This window comes from Coptis chinensis, chromosome 6 (assembly GCF_015680905.1).
Source record: "Coptis chinensis isolate HL-2020 chromosome 6, ASM1568090v1, whole genome shotgun sequence".
Taxonomy (NCBI): Eukaryota; Viridiplantae; Streptophyta; class Magnoliopsida; order Ranunculales; family Ranunculaceae; genus Coptis; species Coptis chinensis.
Window position 1 is genome coordinate 45,921,086 of NC_141461.1, and position 20,180 is coordinate 45,941,265.

At 33.7% G+C, this 20,180-nt stretch overlaps 1 long non-coding RNA gene and 1 pseudogene across 2 annotated transcripts; both read left to right on the forward strand.

Moving 5' to 3' along the window:
• The first annotated feature begins 169 nt into the window (after positions 1-169).
• LOC147493239 (uncharacterized) lies at positions 170-16,157 on the forward strand. The gene is made up of 3 exons (XR_015200301.1): positions 170-275; positions 15,848-15,930; positions 16,068-16,157. It is a non-coding gene; the product is annotated as an uncharacterized LOC147493239 (long non-coding RNA).
• Positions 4,018-6,427, forward strand: LOC147493240 (guanosine nucleotide diphosphate dissociation inhibitor 2 pseudogene; annotated as a pseudogene). The gene is made up of 2 exons (XR_015198228.1): positions 4,018-4,203; positions 5,001-6,427. The product of XR_015198228.1 is annotated as a guanosine nucleotide diphosphate dissociation inhibitor 2 pseudogene (transcript).
• Positions 16,158-20,180: the final 4,023 nt, after the last annotated feature.

The following is a 20,180-nucleotide window of genomic DNA, read 5'->3' on the forward strand; positions in this document are numbered from 1 at the left end:
CCTCTCTCCTCCTTTCTGTCTTATATTGGCTTCCACAATTCAGTAGTGCATCTAAGATCCTCTTCGTGAACAGGTTGTTCGATAGACTACTGCAAACTTTTGTTGTAAGGGTTCCACTTCGAGTATGAACGTAACGTCTTTGTTCTGGAACCTTTTCCTACACTATTTTTGAAGCCTATGCCTCAATATCATGAGGTGTTCTTTCAAACTGTTCTTCCCCTCAAATGAACCCGATACATGGATACTAATGGGCATGTGGTCGATTTGGATGTCCAGTAAGTTCTGCTCCAACTTTTCATTTCAGAGCATTGCTTCTCATTTTAATGATATTATATATTATTGTTCGCTTCAATCAAGATAGATTATAATTCTCTTTAAAATGGAATTTTGTGGACCGAGACCATTTAAATTGGTAGCTGGCCAACTATATATGATCTGCTCATCTATATATATATATAAAAGCTTGCGCACATTCTCTCTCCTCACCATATCGCTCTATTTTGCACTCCGAACAATATGATTGGTTCCTATAAAATCGGATGGAATAATAATTAGTGACACCTCCTTTCATTTGCTTAATTCTCCCTAATCTATTCTTAAATTACAATCACCTCTCTTTTTTTAAAAAATAAAAATAAATAAATGACAAAACCACCTTGGTAAAAACCAAACCAAACCAAAACTCAGAAAAAACAAAATAAAAGACGATCCCAAAACCCTAAAATCCCCTCATATCTTTTTCCCTCTCTCTCTAAAAACCAACTCCAACGTTTGGTCATCGCTGCTTTCTTCCTAATTCCTATGGCTTGCAAAGAAAAAAAGAGCAGAAGAAACAGATAAAAGAGAACTCCCACATGACATTATATTTTACGTACTCTAATTAAGACTACCGGTCAAGTCTCATTACGATTGGTCGTATCCAAATCATGGCACAAGGTAATTACTTCGTCTTGGCATTGATACCGATCTGGCGTGTACAGATGTATCGTGTTAGTTTCATTTACGTTTTCACCACTTATTCCCTCCAGCCGGTTTAAGTTTTGAAAGCGTGAAATTGGCAAATCGTGTTTAGCGGTTGAGGATGGCAACTTAACCCTGTGTGGTCCTCCATTAGTGGAAATGCATGTGATTCATTGCCATCTTAGAAGTTAGAACTTCGTGAATAATGTGACTTCACCTTCTCATGAAGTCTCCTAATGAGCTACACAGTGATCTGTCCTCATTTTAACAACAAAAGAATGTTCTTTAAACAGTTCATCTGGTCTTAACTCTTAATTAAGGTGGGTGTACCAGCGTCATTGATTAACTCTCTCTTGGCCATTTTGTTGCATTGCTTCTTTTCGAAAATGCAATTCTAATTTTACTTCAAAAGAAAAATCGGGATCCGCAATTATGTTGGGACTTGGGACCATTGTTTCTAAATCTGGTATTACTTTAGAGTTTAGACAAAGATAACACGGCTTCATCGATAATGAACTCTTATTGGTTGGAGGCGAAGTGTATGTAATCTTGTGTAGTGTTGTCTAAAACTAGGTCTAATCTTGCTTGATAAAAGTTAACATCAATTGAAATGTAATGTGAAAGGAATAAGCGGAATAAGTTGTTTTAATGAATGAGAATAGTTCAAATATCTTAAGAATAGGCATTCTATTGGTGTAATTTCATCTTTGGGATATAATTGACCATTTCGAATTACATTTCTTTCAATTTCAGGTTTTGGTGAGGCTATGCTACACACAATTGGTTATATTTACACAAGGCAAGGTGCAAGAGAGATTGGTAAGAACAAGCTTTTGATGGGGTGCCGTTTTTAGCGAGTGGAGTGCGAGACAATGGCCACCTTATAAAATCACAAGTAACAATGACCTCAGTCGGAATTGTTTCCACGACCAACGAGCTTTGTTGACCTCAATTTTTTGGAATTTGTAAGACCAATCAAACTTGCTATCCTTTTTGAACATGTAGGTGCGGTGTCCTTGATTCAAATTGGGGAAGGGTTGAGGAAATTGGATCAAGTTGAAAATAAAGAAGAAAATATGCTTAAACCCATTGAAGAAAAGAAGGATGTCATGGTTGATTCTCTTTGGAAGATCAATGTGGTCGACATTGAATCAACTATATCACATGTCTGCCTAGAGGTAAGCTCTATTACTATTTTTCAAGCTTCGAGAGAAGAACATTGTTTTCCACACATGAAATCACACATACCTAGAATCGAATAATTGGTAAATCTCGAAATATAATGAAGTTCTCTAAAAAAACAATTTTTTTTTTTTGATACTTTTGTGCATAAATAGTATTTGCATTCCCTTATTATATGAGAGCTCAATGTCCTACTTTGTTATCCCAATATCCTTTTCAGCTTCTACAATCTCAAGTCCTTGACCGATGACAATATTAGAAAGGATACTTGATCTTGGGTTTTTTCCTTCAGAAAAGGTAGATATGCAACAACAACGCTTGAATTCAAGTATTATCTTATTTCAATTGTTTCTATATATTCTCTGATTTGTTGAATATTTGTATGTGCATGGTGGGGGTCAATGATATGCTTTAAAGAAAATTTCAAATGGAGTTTGGTCGAATGGTGCAGATTGAGCGTAAACTTGCAACAGACAATGGGATGAAAATTACTTGATTGGTAAATATCAAATTTTAAGTTTTTGTACTGATTTGGGGTGTCCTGATTTAGTCGAAAATAGTGAGAATGATTAGATAGTTCGAGTAAGTTAAAAATTCAAGTTGTGTACTAATTATTGGGAGGTAATAGTAGTTTATGATTCTGAGTTCTAAATGTCTTGGTGTTGAAGTAGGTTTCTGTGACTTTGTTAGAATAGATACTGGTTGTTGGATACTAACCTTTATATATTTAGTCTAAGAATTCATAGTTGCTGCTATGAATAAACATAGAGTTGTTGGACGATATTTATTGACGGGAGAAAATGCATCGTTTAAGTATGTTTTTGATGTTGTTGTATATACTGGAACAAAAAATCCTTTGTTTCATAAATGTCGGTTCTGTTTAGTCAGGTAACAGGGACACTTCCCACCATTAATCCTCCGGTATGTTCAATAACTTTAGAATGTAGTTTATTCGTTTAGACTATTGTTGCATCTAGCCTGAGTACTACTATATATAAGTTATACTACATATTTTACAAATAGTAGTTTAAAATTTTATTCCAATTTAGATGTTGGTATGTATATTAGTTGCAAGTGTGGGCTTACTACCATAAGTTATACTACATCTTCAGTCCCTACCTATAAATTGGTTCCTAATCTCACATGATTTAGTTATAGATTGCTGGAATAAAATAGATTCAAGTTAGTCAATATGCTTTTGTTTATATGAATGGTTTTTCATTTTCAAAAAAATAAGGCGTATGATGATATGAAAGAGGACTAATTTAATCAAGGTTATGCTTAGGGGTAATATGGCGTACTTTTCATCCTTTACCATATTGTAAATAAATGTAAAATGATTGTTGGTCATTTGTCTTATATCAAGGTCATTGAAATTGGGGTTACTGATACCGACCCATGCTACAAGTTAGAGTGACTTTAGTCCATTTATCACAAGTACATCACAATCAAAAGAATGGGTGATAATGTGTTATTTGGTTATATTAAATAGCACGCCTGCCTGATTTGATAACTTCATGTTGTTTATCATTCCTTCCCTTTGTATCATTTGGATGATGTGACGTTGAGCATTGCCTCTCCATTGGTTAGATTTAGTACTAACTTTTTCTTTTTCTTTTTCTTTTTCTTATTGGTTGGAATTCCCAATTTTTTGCAGGTGCACATTGTTGGTTCCTCTTGATTATTCTAGCACTTATACATACTAAGAAGATCTCATTTTTTTCTGGCAAGGTTGTTACACGTATTACGTCTATTAATTGCTTTCATTTCATTTGGTGAATGTCTTTGTTTCTACCTTAATCGCGGTTACACGTTGAATTTGTTTTACATTGGGTATCTATATTCTTTTTTTCCACTAAACATAACATGGCTTTTGTGATGGGATTAAAGTGGTTTTAGGGCTGCCACGGCATCTCTGGTGGGATTTGTTTTCGATACAAGTGCACCTAGGTGGCTAGGTATATAGGAATGTTTACTTTGGGTTCTCACAACTCAATGAAGGTTAAATGATTAGCAGTTCAAATCCAATAGAGTACAGTACAAAGCCGCAACATTGAGAGGGTACAATTAAGTGATTAACTACTTTCTTTATATCTTATTGGAAGCTACTGTGCATGCCCTTTTGAAATAGTAGTAATTCCACATTAAGTGTATTTACCACCATTCTTTGTGTAAGATTTCAACAGTCAATGATCTAAAAATGCTCTTGGATCCACTATATCTATATACATATGGTTAGATTTAGATTTCTGGCATGCAATTTTTTTTTTTTTTAAGATTGGTACTGCTATTGACAGTTGTTTTGATTGATGCTAAGCTTTTTGTTTGGATTTGGCTCGACTGATTTACACAATTAAATTTATAGTGAACTAAATAATATAACTTGAAAGTATATAGAATAATAAGTGTAACAATAGTGGTCTAACCTTATGCAATTGTGTTATGCAAGCATTGGTTGGATATGAAAAACCATTGGATGCTTTAATGATATTGACTTTATGCAATTTATTAGTTGCTTTAGTTTTTTTTTTTCAAATGAATTACTTCATATATAGTTTGAGGAAATGGAGTAAAAGTTATACAAGAACTTGGTTATCAATTAACTATTATTACCAAGGGACACTAATGTTTGAACTATGTTCACCGTTCTAAACATGTTTATTATAGGTGTCATGCACTTACTTGAGGGAGATCTATTTCGGAAATTCTAAGTTGTATGCTCTTAACAATCTCTTTAAGAAAATCCGTGTAAACTATTATTTCATGATGTCTATGATTCTTATATATATGACATCTTTTCATATGTAACTTATTACTTTCTTTAAATACTTTAGACTCCATTTATTCTTTTATCGCAGGAGCAGCAGTCGAAAAAGGCGATCGATCGAGAAAAAAACCCTCAATCAATCAATCAAAATAAAAAACAATGGATGAAGAGTACGATGTGATTGTTTTGGGGACAGGTCTCAAAGAATGCATCCTCAGCGGTCTTCTCTCTGTTGACGGCATCAAGGTCCTGCACATGGATAGAAATGACTATTACGGCGGAGAGTCAACTTCGCTCAATCTCATTCAGCTCTGGAAAAGATTTAGGGGAGATGACAAGCCTCCACCACATTTAGGCTCTAGCAGGGACTATAATGTGGACATGATCCCAAAGTTCATGATGGCAAATGGTACCCCAGTGCTTGAGACTCATCCATACGAGATGTTACAATATATTTGTCCTTTAAGGCTCGTCGATGGAAGTTTTGTCTTTAACAAAGGAAAGGTTCACAAAGGTTCTAGAAGACATGGAGACCCTGAAATCTCCACTCATGGGTTTATTTGAGAAGCGCCGTGCTCGCAAGTTTTTCATTTACGTTCAAGATTACAAAGAAAGTGAGCCACAAACACACGAGGGAATGGACCTTACAAGAGTAACTACAAGACAACTTATTGCGAAATACGGTCTCGATGACAACACAGTGGACTTTATTGGTCATGCTTTGGCACTTCATAGAGATAACCGTTACCTTGATGAACCTGCACTTGATACAGTAATGAGAATGAAGCTTTATGCAGAATCTTTAGCACGTTTTCAAGGAGGATCACCATATATATATCCTTTATATGGTTAAGCAAAGCTTCCTCAGGCATTTGCACGACTCAGTGTAGTGTATGGTGGAACATACATGCTAAATAAACATGAATGCAAAGTAGAGTTTGATGAGGAAGGAAAGGTGTTTGGTGTCATTTCGAAGGAGCGCGGATGCAAGAAAGTTGTCTGTGATCCTTCTTACTTGCTCAATAAGGTTAGGAAGGTTGGGAGGGTTGCCAGGGCAATATGTATTATGAGCCATCCTATCCCAAATAGAAATGATTCTCATTCGGTGCAAGTCATCCTCCCTCAAAAGCAATTAGGCAGCAGATCAGACATGTACCTCTTCTGATGTTCGTATTCACACAATGTTGCTACTAAGGGAAAATTCATTGCCTTTGTTTCTACGGAAGCAGAGACATATCATCCCGAAGTTGAACTGAAGCAAGGAATCGACCTTCTAGGGCCTGTTGACGAGATATTTTTTGATGTCTATGATAGATATGAACCTGTCAATGAACCCTCCCTGGACAATTGCTTTATATCAATGAGTTATGATGCCACTACATAGTTTGAGTCAACTGTTATGGATGTGCTCAACATGTATACCCTTATCACTTTGGAAAGGTACTTTCGACCTCGATTGTGGATTTAAGTCTTTGCCGATCTTTGCGGAAGAATGAGAAGGCTGGGCATTATGTTTGATTTAACTACTTATGCTTGCATCTTCTGTAATTTTATGAGATTGTTATGTTGCCAATGTCTACAATGTTACAGTTAAGGCGAATCTACTTAGTCATGAAATCCGACCCTACAACATGGATTTGTTATTACTTTAATCTCAAAGTAATAAGTGGATCTTGAACAAATTGGTGATTACTCAATTCAAATATAATGGAAATAGTAAAAGTATAGAATATTAGGTTGGAAAAACAACATTTGACAATCAATATGGATGTATGTTGTTATCAGTAGCGCTGCATTCATAGTTCAAATTTTAATATTTATTATTATTATTATTATTATTATTTTATATATATATATATATATATATATATATATATATATATATATATATATATTTTTTTTATTTATTTATTTTTTTTTTTGCAGGCCTATATATATTATTTTATTTTTTTGCATACCTATCGATAAAGCAAAAAGGAAAGTATTTGATTTGGTGAGATGTAAAAGATTATGTTAGGAATGTAACAGAATCGCATATAAGACCTGAAGCTCTCCAGCAGCAAAGCGGGTGACGTTGAATAAAATCTTTCAACAACTGAGGGAAGTTAGAGAAAAATTCAGAGAGGAAGTTAGGAATATAGAGAAATGCTTGGAAGTAAACAAAACATCTAATACTGAATATCCAGTATTCGATCTGTCTAACCATCTATTCCAAGACTATTCCAGTAAGAGACCTTAATTAAGTTTATAGAAAACCCGAGGATTTGCAATACTTACGAGGAAGGAATATTGATCTCTAGACTTTATGCTCTAATTCACATGTAATGATTTCAAAATGGTTATGATATGTGCACTAGAGAATGTCCTGTGGAGTTGTCTTTTCGATAAATATCCTTTAGTAAATTTTACTTTGTTCAGCAAAGTATTTTATAAGTTTCGGTTCATTGTATTTTTTATTTTATTTTTAGTGAAGGTAAAGCAGCTTTTTTCATTGTAAGAACTGTGAGTTCCCATTTCCCAAATGTAGTTTAATTGGCTGGCCACTCATGAAATTGCATTGGGCACCCCCTAAAAAAAATATTACAAATTTGCCATTTTCTAAAAACAAAATGTTTTGTATTGGGCCCAAGCCCAACAACCACTCAAACGGTCTCGCCATGTCGTTTGAGTGTACACTCAAACGGTTTCGCCATATCATTTGAGTGTACACTCAAAGCGATCTTTGTCGTTTAAGGCGTTTTTAGCTTAGGCGATAATTCGTTTAGGCAATCTCCAAAGCGACATGGCTAGGTCGTTTGGGGACTCTATTAGGTGATATAGCCGAGTCGTTTAGGCCCGATTTGTTTTTAGTCACTTTCATATCCCTGATTAAACGATCAATTCCAAATACAAATTCCACTTTTCTTATACATAAACACTAACACACAAACTATACAAAGAATATTCAAAAAAAAAAAAACAAAGACATTCAAACGACCTCATTTAGTTGTTTGGGGCACCTTGAAAATGACCTCACTAGGTCGTTTGGGGCGTTTTCAAACAATAATTCGGTTTGGTACTTCCAAACAACCTTATCAGTATTCAATAAGTTTCTATAACATCAGCCCGCTTTCTGTTCATCGAATGGAGTTTTCCGAAAGGTATGTATATTTTATATGGTGCAAATCAACATGTGTTCATGCTATTTCTTTTCTTCACTAGGAATACACAAAGTTAGTTTCTCTTCTAGCACAAATGCATATCTTGATCAACTTAACATTGGAGGAGTCTATTATAACTCCTAAGTTACTCTCGCCCTTTCTTCAAAAATCCTTTGGGCGATCTATTGGAATTTCATACTTCTTACACCAGTCAATTAAATAGCCCTTGCAAGCAACACTTGATGATTTACATTTTGAAGGTTCTTAACAATGGCGAGAGGCGAGAGAAAACTCAAATTTATTTTTTATTTTATTATTATTATTATTATTATTATTATTATTTTGTTTTTTTGGGTTCAGAACTCGCGAGAGAGAGATGATACCGGTTAGAACGGTTACGAAAACGAGTAACCGGTATGCATTGAGGTGTGGGAGGTGTATTGGGCTATTAATACTGAGCACGAGCTTAGGGTCATCTTGGTTTCCTTCATTGGAAATGTTCATTTCCTTAATAACATCACGACAGAAAAACATCTTCAGTTGTATCATTTAAAATAACATTGACAAACTAGGTGAGTATGTAAAAGATATTCTTTGTTTTCCATCACTTCGGCATGTATAAAAAAAAATAGTGACATTTCATTTTGTTGCTTAGTCTCAATTTTTTTCAATAACTATGGATCAAACGCTCACTAAGAATGTTCACGTCCCTAATAGTCGCCTAATTGTCTGAATTCTTTGCTTATTATATTTTTGATAATATGTTGTATACATACTAATTTAAAGGAGTATATATGTTCGAAATTTCTTGCTAAATGAAAATAAATCAATCCATAAAATTGCTAAAATGAATTTCCATTTCTTTTTTGTAATAAATTTATTTCAATTGAAAAAGAAATTTAACTAAAACATGTGACCAAGATAAGATGTGAGAAAATAAAATAAAATATCAAGTAAAAAAAATTAATGACAATTCGTGTCAAAAAAGATATAAAAGAACTTGAAGCGAGAGCTATCTATTTGTTGTATTGTTTTTCATTGATTCAAAATTGTTTAATTGCACACCTAATTGTGCCTATCAAATGAAGAGTCTTTACTGAGAATTTTTTTCCAAACGATGAGATCATTGAAATGTATCTTAAACACAAACGTGAAACCATCACTGGTATGTTTTTCCTCTTTTCTCGGTACATTTATCTGGACATGTTTGTGTGCTTTCAACACACATGAAAAGATGCCTTTGGCGTTTCCACACTCCACCTACTTCAACAAATCAGTTGTATTAATTACCAAATGTCATGACCATGGCTCCACTTGAAATGTCGTCACAAGCGATTTACAAACTACACTTACATATGCTCATTTTATATGAATTTATTAATTTCTTCACTTTTAGTGCTCATACTTTTTAAGTTTATTACATTGCAGTACGTAGAAACAGGGGTGGTTGTGACTTCTATTCCAATAGCCCCCTTTCATTTCTCAAAGGTACATAATGGAATTCATATAATATAACGACTCAAGTACGCTCATCAACTCTTATGAGTGACCTGAACCAAACCTCTATTCAATTTGTTTAGGTTTGGGGTTAACAAGTACTTAACCTACCATAGTTATGAAAAACAATGACTTAATTAAAGAATTGGTTTGCCAAGTACATGAACAGTATGAAAGGAAAATCATTTTTACATTCTAGGTACCCCGTACTCTGTACATGAAATTGCAGCACTAACTGATGGGTTATTGGATGTTTTGGCTCTCCATCTGGAACATTTACTTTACTAATTAAGAGAGAAGTGAATGGATGAAAGTATGAGAAAGTGTGTGCAATCATTGAGCTATGTAGAATATGAGTCTATCTCATTAATACATTCAAATTGAACTATTTTAGGTGGTTTAGCATGAATGTTGCGATTGGTTATTTGCTTTGATTGGTGGTACTGGAACAAACTACGTTACAAGCATTCATTATGCAACTTAGGTGGTATTCGAAGGTACTTTGAATAATTGTCTATATATCTACAATCCATATAATTGATACTTGAAATAAGGAAATCGACAATACTCTAGGAGAATCTCCACCAATGCTACAGGAACTTAATGTTGACGAAGAGCAAAGCAATACAGGAAAAAAATGGTGTATTTCATGGATATCCCCAATAGTTCTTTTTGGCTCGAGACATGTAAAAACTGCAAATTATAGCACTTAGTTTTATGGGCATCAGACGTCAGTGTCATTCAATGTTGTATTTCATTGTCTATATTGTCAAATATTTTTTCCTAAGTATGAGTTTTGAGCAAACTTTTTGGTCACCACATTGATTCTCAATTTGAACAAAGTCATTGATTTTGGATCTTCACCAAACAACAACAATCAGTACTTGAATTGAGATGCCAATATACTGAATATATATATAGGCCGCGTCGTTCACTTTTTATTCTATTATATAGCATTTTTTTTTATAAAAATTTCTAATATATAGCTTATAATGAAACAACTTTTATTTTTAATATGTTTTACCAAATTCAATCATCCGATATATATATTGAAGGAATAGAACGAGGTGTATATATGTTTCAAGAAATAGAAAATAGTTGGGACAAAGGATCTGATTATAATCGGCATTATTTAGTCTTCGATAGATAAAAGAGAGGTTCAAAAAAAAAAAAAAAATGTAAGAAAAAGTATGAGCGAGTTAGGATATTTTTAAGAATAACTCCCATTCTTTAAAATCAACTTCATAATTGACTCCAAGCAACACTCACGATGCTCGAACAAGGAAAGAAAGAAGAACCCATTTCGGCGCTCAAACAAGGAAAAAAGAAGAACCCCGACTCAAGGCCATACATTAATACATATCTGAGGGCTTGAACAAGGAAAGAAAGAAGAACCCCGACTCAAGGCCATACATTAACATATATCTGAGCTTAGGTAGCACTTATTATACGAACAGAGAGAGCCATCAATACCATAGTGAATCAAACCAACATAGTGAAGAAAAAATATAGGAATTAAAGCACACAATAGCCATGTTATAAGAGTAGGAAAAGTTGTAAAGGCCTCTTTGATTCTCAAGAAACAGAGAAAAAATAACCTAAGCTCTAGACTGACAAGCACACAATAGCCGTGTATTTACAATCTATTTGATGAAGAAACTAAACCAATAATACAAAAATAAAAAGATTTGAATGTAATTTAATTGTTCAAAATAATCAATAATATCCCCTCGAGCCTCTAGACTAATAAAGCTCCCAACTACCTTTGGCCTCAGGCAACGATGTTTCAATAGAAGGATCTTGCACCATGAAGGTTTGCTTCAATGCCCATTCCAGTACTGAGAGTACCTCGGCCTAAGAGAGGAATACTTGCGAACACAGTTATCATGGTGAATAGAACTGATGGCGAGAATGCTCTATGCCATGTAAAACCTCAAACATCTTCGGAGAGAGTATCCTCCCTCATCAAATAACACATACCCGAGCAAAAAAAGTACTCACTCCTCGGGGAACAATAATAACTTTCTTCATGTATTCAAAGTAGTGAAGCATAAAATATGATAGATGAATATGCTTAAATATATCATGAAAATGAAATCTCAAAATCCTATAGCAGTAGATACTTAATCGGGCTTTCTCATAGACTCCTAAAAAAACACCCATTCCAGCCTTTCATACGAATCCTAATAAAACAAAATTCCTAAAACCTACTAAACCAAAAACTCAACTTCTTATATCAAACTCACTCTCAAACCTAGCAAACAAACTTTCTTAAAACTCTCAAACCTAGCAGCCGAGTTAGATTTTGAAAGCTATCAGCATTCAAAAAAACAAATTATCAGCCACCATTCTATTCATGTAAGTTTTTCTTTAACACATTGTCAAGCTAGGTAATAGGGAATACACTTTGGTAATATATTGATAGCTACTTTTCAGTCTCTCACACCACTAATTAATTGATGTTATGCTATATAGCAATTTTAATATGCACATATATATTATAATTGTATTATGAGGTTGTGAGGACACTAAACTACGAATAATGAAATCCTTTTCATTCAAATTTGTTGGTGATTTTATAGATGTACAATACAAAACAAGACAAATTCAAAGCATACCAGGGTCTCCAGAATGAGACCTCCTTATAGGAAGGGTAGTAGGATAGTAACTGTACTAATCCTACCATGGCATTAGGGGGAAAAAACAGAGTAAGAGACAAATCCCAGAAGACGGTATACCCACCCATGGCTCAGCATAATCTTTCTTTTTCTTCTAATGTAATAAATACCCCACCCATGGCTCAGCATAATCTTTCTTTTTCTTCTCATGTAATAAATACCGACCATCTGGTGAGGGGGAACACCAAAGTTATATTCACTAACTTTATCTGGTTAGATGGAATACCTGTAGAGGCATCAGGGGAAAAAAATGGAGTAAGAGACAACTGTCTCGGCGGTTCCAAGAAACAAATCCCAAAAGACGGTATACCCACCCATTGCTCAACATAATCTTTCTTTTTATTTGGTTACATGGAATACAATGAAAATGAAATTTGCCTACCATCAGAAACAGGACCTTCAATGTTGGATGCACTCTCGCTCTTTGCCCTACCAAATGTCCTTATTGGCGTTGATTCACTGCGACCAAATGCCACTTTGCTTGTTTTACGCTACAAGTATAAAGAACGGGATAGTTTTCATGAACTATTATGTGCCAAAAAGTTTTAACTATAAAATACTGTAGTGTTTCAAATTTTGATGTCAACACTAATACTACAACATAGTATTAATAAAAGAAAAAATAGCTCAACAAACATAATTAATTTGATTTATGACAAATTTTTTTGGAAAAACAGAGAGTGGTTGAGTATATTAAATTATTATAAAAATTATTAGTAACTATGTAGAGCTATGAGATATAAATATTATATTGGCTTTCACTAAATTCTTGATGTGGACGGTTATTTGTTTTCTCCAGTTCGGTTGTGGAACTGTTATCCACATGTTCTGCTTTATCATATAATTGCCCCGTTTGTGAAACATAAATAGTATTTTGCAAGGCCAAATTAAATTCTCATTGTTATATCGGGGAATACTTAGCATGCGTTTGTTTTTTAAGTCTAATGAATGGTGGGTTGTTTGACTTATTAGGATTAACAACTATCTTAACTTGATCTTGCTTTATATTAAATTATTAATAACTATCTTAACTTTGCAGATCTCTGGGTGAAAGAAGTTTTCTGTATGGTTACCTGGTTAGCAAATGACCAACCCAATCTATAACACAAACATTTTAGGACTGTATGGACCTAGATATGACCACCAGCGAGTGGGTATGGTACATATGTATGCATCACTAAGAATGTGAATAGATTCCATACAAATCCTCACACATTACAAATAGGAAGGCCACAAGGAATAAATAAGCAAAAGATATGTTAACTACTTCTGTTCACACCTACCTAAGGGCATGACAACTCAGTTAAACAACAAACAAAAATAAATAACCTTCGGCTAATCAAGATCATGTAGACATATCAGAACACCACCCAAGGATCACTTGAATAACTATTCTAACCATCTTCAAGAAGTTAATCAAAACCGATATCTAAAATATAAAACAAGGGATATTAATTATACTATAAATAAAGCAAAAAATTTATATGATAAAAAACAATTACCTATCAACAATTTTTACTGCTAAATTCTTCTTTGTCTTTTTTAGTATTATGTAACATGTTGAGTTAACTCCAATGCACCACTTAGGATACAAAGGAGGATGTACACATTTAGTATAAGAAATTATTGGTGCTGAGAACTTTGATCAATTAATTTATATACACATGAATACAAGACTATACGCTATCCGGACTCATCTTCATATAATTCAGAACACCCAAGTCCCCAACACATGCACATGTACAACTTAGCCTATTTTGTCTCTTAAGTATCTTAAGTAATTGGACTAAAATAATATTTGACTAAAACAACTTACCCATCCATGGTGTCTACGGTAGTAGATAAGTAAGACTACAAGGAGTTTAAGCAAAACTGCTCTACACAGGGAAATAGGTTTGTGGCTGGAGGTGTAAGGAACGATGAGGGAAAAACTTCTACATTTTCACCAAAACAAACTTCAGACATTAGAACTTTCTCTTTTTTTTTTTGTGTTTGAACAATTAAATCTCAGTTCACGTGGTCTTACAATGACAAATGAAATAAACAAAATAAACAAAAAAAAAAAAACAAAATTGAAAATAAGCAGAGACCAAACCAAAATAACATAGCCCATAGACAAGTGTTTACAATAATGTGTCTTATTTTCAAACCAGTAATGTTACACCCACCCACTAATTTAACATTTTGACCTACTATTTAAATCTACTGATGTGTCAAAAGTCCTAATCATTGATTTACATAGAGATACATGTCCGTGTATATTGCAATGCAAACCAACATTATCCAAATAATCAGCCACAATAGTATATCTAAAAAGAAAGTCTGTGTAACACTACTCCATTAAAAGAACTGTTGAAAAAAAAATATCATGTAACAAAAAATTGGAAATTGGATCAAATGCATTGAACTAACCTAAAAACTTAATTAAAATGGATGCAACTATACTTAACTTAACTCAAAAAATAATTAACGAGAAATCGGAAACTTTACATAAATGCATTGGGTTTTTTTTTTAAAATAAACAATGAAGCCAAAACGATTTTATGGACAACTTGATGTTTAGACGACTACACCATCACAAAACTCCAACCAATTAATGGACTATATATGGGCCAAAGTTTGGGTTTTCGTAAAATACATACATATTTAAAAGACTTTGGGTTTTTGACGTTGTTCATACATTTTTTTGGCTTGATACACTATTCATACATACAAAATACACTCTAACGGTTTGTTCAAACAATGTTACAACATATTCAAACAACATTATGCAAAGTTGCAGACCTGTTTGTAATATTTTAACTATAAATTCCATATATAATGTATGAAGGTTTTATAAAAAAAAATATGAATTCCACATACATTGATAAATAGTAGTTCGGTTAATACAAATTTTATTGTTCCAATTCTTTGATTCTTCTTCCATCACAACTTAACGATTCAATAAGTGCAAGTTTATACATCAATAAAAAGTTTTTAATAAATAATACTCAGACCAAGGACACATTTTCATTAAAAAATTAAACTCAACCACAATTAAATAGGTTAACAAACTTTATTATGGGCTATGTCTAAGATGCACTATAGCCCTAAGAACTGCACTATGGGCCTAAGCGATAAAATTAGACTGTATGCATCAATTTAGTTCGTATTACATATTACCAAAAGGGCTTATGACTTAAGTCCACATTTGTATATAACCCACATTTTAATATAGTTTTGAAGTAATATTTTTTATACATAATAATAAAATAGAAAAAATCATATAAAAACGGTCCCCGTTCGTTGAACGGGTTCAAAAATCTAGTTGTTTTAAGTTTGTGCTACACACTAAGATTGATGGCCTGGTATGTTCGATCATTAGAGATAATACAAAAGGCCCTTCTAATCATTCTAGGATTGGCTATGTCTCATTTTGGTTCAGATTAGAAATTATTCATTTTCATCTATATAGTTGATGTTTCTTCTGAATTTGCTTTACCAACTTTGATTACATATGTTTTATTTGATAACTTTGTATAATTTGTTTTACTTGGTTGAGCAAATTTGAGATTTGATTTGTCTTTCCTAATTTATAGTTTTCTTGGTTGAATACTTACTTGGATATGGGAATAAAAATCTAGAGCATATTATGGGAATCACGTGATAGGTGACAATTTATACTAATGGTGATGATCAAGCAATGGGAAAATTTCAAGCATCTAAGGTGATGTTGTTATTTTACAACCTGTATGATAAAGTACATCAAACCTTTTGATGTATCTAAGTAAGATCATATTTTACTTTATTGTTAGCTGTATTTGATTGATATTAACTTTTATTTTTTGGGTTTACCTTTTGCAGGTTCGAAACCGGAGTTAAATCGTGTGGTCAAGCTGCTGAACACGACAGAGCGGTTCGGTTCCGAATGGTGTATTTTGGTGATTCTTGGGTATGGCAGTACTTTGTTTATCCTTGGTTACATACCTTGGGATTTTCATATCGCATTTAAGACATTTTTTAACTATTAGATGCAATTTCCTTTTTTTTTGGTTAACAGATGCAAATTCCTCGTATTGAAGGTGGTTTAAAGGTGTGATTGAACAAATTAAACCGTGAACAACACCGCGATGATTTTGCAGTCCACGTTTTCAGCGATAAGCTAACAAGGTGGTTGCTGCCTTCACATCTACTTGCATGAGCTAGCTAGGACATCTGTTTGACCAATGAAGGACATCTGCAATTCCAGGTAAATTTTTGACTATCTTCTTTCTTTTTGTTTCCTTTGTAAGTTGGGTTTATGCTAATATTTTCGTGAACATGGAAACTGATATGCAAATGTTCTTTTACTTTTGGCCAGCGGACCCTCGGATCCCTCAAAGATACGCGAAGAAGATATCATTGGGGTGACCGTACTTCTATTGCCTTGCTCTTATCGGGACGGGGAGTTCATGAGAGTGGGATACTATGTGAACAATGATTATGATGATGAGCGGTTGAGAGAAGAACCTCCCGGAAGGTGTTGATTGATAGGATCCAGGAGAAACATATTGGGTGACAAGCCATGAGTGACAAAGTTCCCTATCAATTTCCATCCCTGAAACCAATGAGAACGGAGGGGAGCGGGCCCCTTCACCGATCGACCTGCAGAAAATATTGAGAGTGGAGAGCATCCTCCATCACCGACCATGCCGATGAGGCATAGCATTGATCTTCAAAGTTTTGATTAGAGGAATTGAATGCCGCCGAAACCCGGTCATTACGGATTAGGAGGCATTATGGGAATCTACTCTGCAGAAGTGGGCTTGCCTTTTATACACTCATGTAGTTTCTATGATTGGACAAAGCATAGTTTTTGGTGTTTCTACCCTGTAATAACATTTTATTATGGGGTTGTGCAAGGATGTAAGACTTCGGATATTAGTTAAATACAGATCTTTTGTAGCATGTATAAGTGTCACTGTTCCAATGTGAAACTAGAGATCTAAGCACGTAACCTTTCTAATCGGCAACATTGCAACATTGCATGGCAATGTCGAAGATGTTAAAACAGTTTAGTACTTTAGTTATGTGTCGATTGGCGTTTGTTACCCGACTTTACGTTCATAATATTTAATTTCTTGCACTTGAGTTCTATTGAATTTAAAGCAGGTAGCTTTGTCAATTTGAATATTATGGTCGTGGGTATAACTTTGGGTGTTAATATTCTTTTCTTGAAATATCTGAAATCTAAATACTACTACAACCCGTCTCCCTTTGCCGGTTCACCTTTGTCATGCAGCGAAGACACTTTTTGAATGAAACCAATACCTCAATTATGGTTCTACCGTTACTTGGAAAGAGGTAAATGATGCATGGAAAGTGGTGCTCTTCAACTGATTCTTTGCTAAATCTTCATTAGCATGATACAAGTAAGATAAAGAAAAATCAACAAAAGCATATCATCGCCGGTCAAGTAGTGCAAGTGGAATTTGAGAAGAGCGGGCTTTCTTTATATATATATAATAGCAGGTCCCTAAAGCGCCCATGGTAATCCCCGACATTCATAATTTCTGCAATTGATTCTAGAAGAGTTTCATATATCGAGGATCTTGAGCTCCTCCCAAAGCATGCTTCGGTATGTCCAAGAATCTTTGTTCTTTAGTTTTCTCTAATGCTTCGTCATCTCCAAATAAGCCATTTAAAATGGGGACCTCGAGGAAGCAAGCCCGATCGTGTGCAAAATGCTTCTCTTATATTTTTCTTTTTTTAAGCAACATAACTTCAATACATTGAATCCATTGCTTCCTTGATTTGAGTAAGATATCTTGAGTTCCATGCATAAGCACCCTAGGCGGGGTTTCCACCACAGGATTCCGCGTTTGATGAAGGAATCACCATTTATATATTAGCAGCAAAGATGAGAAGAAGGATTTGAAAATAAAGAAAAGGAAATCCTCACAATTAATACCGAGGTTTAACGTTTCTTATTTATGAAAGTTTGTCACTATTGAGTCATTCTTTAATTTTTTAGTTTAAATTTATAATATTAGCTTAAATTTCATATATGATTTACAACTATGTTTAGTGATAATCTCTTCATGTTTATATGCACTAATTTTATTTCTTATCTTTGTACATTTCATAATTCTAGCAAATGACCTTTTAGAGATATTGGTCCATTCACCAATCTCACTATTTGCTTAATATTATAGAATATGGATGCTAGAGTTGCAGGAATACTTTTCGGATGATCGGTGATGACAAATTTTGAGTGGACATAAAATTTCAATCAAAGGATTTTAAGCACTTTCCTAGATTAACTTTCTAGACTATATTGTGATGTACAAGTATCATGGCAATTAAGGGTTATGAGTTGTGGTGAATCGCTAAGAGGTTTGTTATGACTCAAAACATTTGCTTTTCGATCCGACTACTTCAAGTTATATTTTGTTAGTTATTGAAAAAATAAAAGTTATTTGTCACCTTTGGAGTAGGTAGTCGTATCATAGCTTTGTTTTGTTTGGTGACCTTCCAAAAGAAGTGAGTAAATGTAATCATTTTTTAGCCAAGATTTTTGTGTACAAATGACTTTTAAGAGCTATCCCCAGTCATCAAACCACGGGGGAAAAGAATGACAAATATCTCTAAACAGAGAAATTGCTATAGCTATGTATATTACTGGACAAAAAAAACTTGCCTTGCCACTTGCCATTATGACACAATCGCCACATTTTCTTTGAGATATGATATGGTGGTGAGTAAATATATGGATCGGCGGTTGAAAGCTGAAACGCATAAGGTATATGACATATACTATATACACTATTTTGAATTATATATTGTACAAGAATTGATCATGAATACATGCATTTTAGTATTCTACTGAGACTAGGTTCACCACAAAATCTGAACTTAAGCCAATTTTTTCATCGGTTGGGCAATACATACATGATAAACTTGAAGGCTATTACCTCATTTCAAACATTAGGGCGGATACCAAATGCAAGAAATTTAACCTCGAAATGAACCATTTTTCTGTTAATAGTTACTTAAAAGGCTTAATGACCTCCACTCAAAAGTGAATTAAGTTCCTCCTAAGCTGTCCAAACTATCTTTCTTGCCATTTCTCGCCGCTACATTTAAGCTTTTTCTACATTCCTAGCTCTAAACCTCCTAGCTGTTGTTCGGTACTTTGTCTTCACTATTAGGCTATTCCATACTATGCTCCCAAAGACCCCGACCCATCCGGTTCCCATTGTAATGGAAGCGTCAAAACGATAAGAAGGATGCATTCATTCTAAGAAATTCAAGGTATGGATAACCAAAAATTGTAAAAACTGGATCAAATGCATTGAACTAACCTAAAAAGTTAATTAAATTGGATGCAACTATACTTAACTTAACTCAAAGAATAATTAATAGGAAATCGAATTTTTTTTATAAATACATTGAGCTAATCTAAAAAATAACATAGTTGTATTATATGTAGTAGGGATGTCTCTACAAGTATAATTTTGCATTGAAAATGGTATTTATCATATTTCTTTTCCTATGTTTGGGTATTTCTTGATTTTCAAGTAGCTTCAATATCATCTTCGCCCTTTATTCAACATTTTCACATAACTTCAATCAAAATTCTATTATTAAGCAAAAAAAAAAGTCCAAGAGATTTATCAAATGAGAGTTTTTTCTTTTTAATTATGGAGAGGGAGAAAATTTAGATAAGTGATCAATATAATATTTATATCTCATAACTCTACATAGTTACCAATATGTTTCATAATAATTTAATATAATAGCACCCGTTCGTAGGACGGGTTCGAAAACTAGTTATAAATTAAAACTTGCTGATACACTTGCAAATTTTTTAAATTTGCATACTTGTATGGGGAATGCTTTCATTTTTAACTAAATATTTTATATGTTTTAATGCTAAATGGATGGAATCATTTGATGTTATGCCTTTGATTCACGTACTAAATACTAGATCGTTTT